Source organism: Papio anubis, chromosome 11 (assembly GCF_008728515.1).
Source record: "Papio anubis isolate 15944 chromosome 11, Panubis1.0, whole genome shotgun sequence".
NCBI classification, from domain to species: Eukaryota; Metazoa; Chordata; class Mammalia; order Primates; family Cercopithecidae; genus Papio; species Papio anubis.
The window spans coordinates 31,407,311-31,410,197 of record NC_044986.1 but is presented as its reverse complement, the minus strand read 5'-3'; positions in this window follow the sequence as shown (position 1 = coordinate 31,410,197).

Below are 2,887 nucleotides of genomic sequence, written 5' to 3'. Positions count from 1 at the left end.
CTTTGAGATGGAGTCTCACTCTGTTGCCCAGGCTGGAATGCATTGATGCAATCTCGGCTCACTGCAAACTCCGCCTCCCGGGTTCAAGAGAGTCTCCTGCCTCAGCCTCCTGAGTAGCTGGGATTACAGGAGTGTACCACCACGCCAGGCTAATTTTTGTATTTTTTAGTAGAGACGGGGTTTCACCATGTTGCCAGGCTGGTCTCGAACTCCTGACCTCAGGTGATCCACCCGCCTCTGCTTCCCAAAGTGCTGGGATTACAGGCATGAACCACCGCGCCCAGCCTGACTCTCTGTTTTTTAATACACAAATGGAAGGTTTAAAAAGATGTGCTGTGAGATAACAGCAAGAATACTATTAAAAAGAAAAAAAAAGTAAAAAAATTAAAATAAGTCGGGCGCAGTGGCTCACACCTGTAATCCCAGCACTTTGGGAGGCTGAGGCGGGTGGATCACCTGAGGTCAGGAGTTCGAGACCAGCCTGGCCAACATGGTGAAACCCCCGTCTCTACTAAAAATACAAAAAATGGCCAGGCGTTGTGGCAGGCCCCTGTAATCCCAGCTACTCGGGAGGCTGAGGCAGGAGAATCACTTGAACTTGGGAGGCGGAGGTTGCAGTAAGTCAAGATTGCGCCATCGCACTCCAGCCTGGGGGACAAGAGCGAGATTTCGTCTCAAAAAAAAAAAAAAAACTTAAAATTAGAAGATGTGCTGGACACTCACTATGTCTATGTGTGTGTATGTGTGTGTTTCAATTCTTATAATGGTACTTCAAGGTTCTAAGTAATTAAATACTAGCTTGCCTGATGTTCTAGAGTTTGTAAGAAGTGGAGAAGAGGCCAGGCGCGGTGGCTCACGCCTGTAATCCCAGCACTTTGGGAGGCCGTGGGTGGATCACTTGAGGTCAAGAGTTCGAGAGCAGCCTGGCCAACATGGTGAAACACCCTCTCTACTAAAAATATAAAAATTAGCTGAGCGTGGTGGCAGGCACCTGTAATCCCAGCTACCCGGGAGGCTGAGGCAGGAGAATCTCTTGAACCCAGGAGGTGGAGGTTGCAATGAGCTGAGACGTGCCATTGCACTCCAACCTGGGCAACAGAGCGAGACTCCGTCTCAAAAAAAAAAAAAAAGAAGTGGAGAAGAGTTCTGTGGGCAGCAAGCCACCCAGGTGCCGCAGCAAGAGACCAAAGGCACAAGCTATTCCAGTATAATAAAGAAAATAATTAAAATAAGAATAGTTATATTAGAAATAGAACATAGATGTGATTATATATGTGTTTGTTGTTGTTGTTGTTGTTGTTGTTGTTTTTGAGACAGAGTCTCGCTCTGTCACCCAGGCTGGAGTGCAGCGGTGCGATCTCGGCTCACTGCAAGCTCCGCCTCCCAGACTCATACCATTCTCCTGCCTCAGACTCCCGAGTAACTGGGACTACAGGAGCCCGCCACCACGCCCGGCTAATTTTTTGTATTTTTAGTAGAGACGGGGTTTCACCGTGTTAGCCAGGATGGTCTTGATCTCCTGACCTCGTGATCCGCCCGCCTCAGCCTTCCAAAGTGCTGGGATTACAGGTGTAAGCCACAGTGCCTGTAATTTAATTATTATTCATTAATAATATATGAATATTATTAATCATTAGTTTGTAGCATTACTCTTTTATTAATAAGTTCTGTTTTACAATTATAACTTACGAAAACCAGGCCATACAGAGTTAGGAGCTGAAGGGACTCAGTGAGAAGTGACCAGGAGGCAAGAGTGTCACGCCCAGCCAGGGCCACTAGAGGGCTCCTTGGACTAGCAGTAGCGCCAGCGCCTGGGAAGGCACCTGTTACTTAGCAGACCAGGAAAGGAAGTCCCCCTTTCCCCCGGGGAGTTAGAGAACACTCTGCTCCACCACCTCTCAGTGGGAAGCCTGACATCAGCCAGGCCTACCCGCAGCCATCTGGAGGCTTAAACGTCTCCCTGTGATGCTGTGTTTCAGCGGTCACGCTCCTGCTTCACTTTCATGTTCCGCTGTGTACACCTGGCTCTGCCTTCTAGATAGCAGTAGCAGAACTAGTGAAAGTATTAAAGTCGTTGATCTTTTCGAGAAATGCATAGAAGAAATGATGATGTAAGCTGTCCCCTCTCTCTCTCCGCCTCAGCTACCAAATAGGGAAGGGCCCCCATCTGGTGGACACATGACTTGCGTGACCTTACCTATCGTTAGAGATGACTCACACTCCTTACCCGACCCCTTGCCTTGTATACAATAAATAGCAGCGCAGCCAGGCACTACCATACTCCGCGTCTTGGTGGTAGTGGTCCCCCAGGCCCAGCTGTCTTTTCTTCTCTTTGTCTTGTGTCTTTATTTCTACGATCTCTTATTTCTGCACATGAAGAGAAAACCACAGGCCCTGTAGGGCTGGACTCTACAGAGTTCAAACCCAGATCTCTCAAGAAAGTCCTCTCAATCCAGAAGTTCAGGTTTTACCTTGGTAGAGTTTTATTTTTCTTGTCTACTTACATAATAGTTTAAGACATGATTGGAGGTGAAAAAAATTACAGTTCTACTCTAATAGAATATAAAAGAGGCCGGGCGCGGTGGCTCAAGCCTGTAATCCCAGCACTTTGGGAGGCCGAGATGGGCGGATCACGAGGTCAGGAGATCGAGACCATCCTGGCTAACACGGTGAAACCCCATCTCTACTAAAAATACAAAAAACTAGCCGGGCGAGGTGGCGGGCGCCTGTAGTCCCAGCTACTCAGGAGGCTGAGGCAGGAGAATGGCGTAAACCCGGGAGGCGGAGCTTGCAGTGAGCTGAGATCCGGCCACTGCACCCCAACCCCGGGCGACAGAGCAAGACTCTGTCTCAAAAAAAAAAAAAAAAAAAAAAAAAAAAAAAAAAA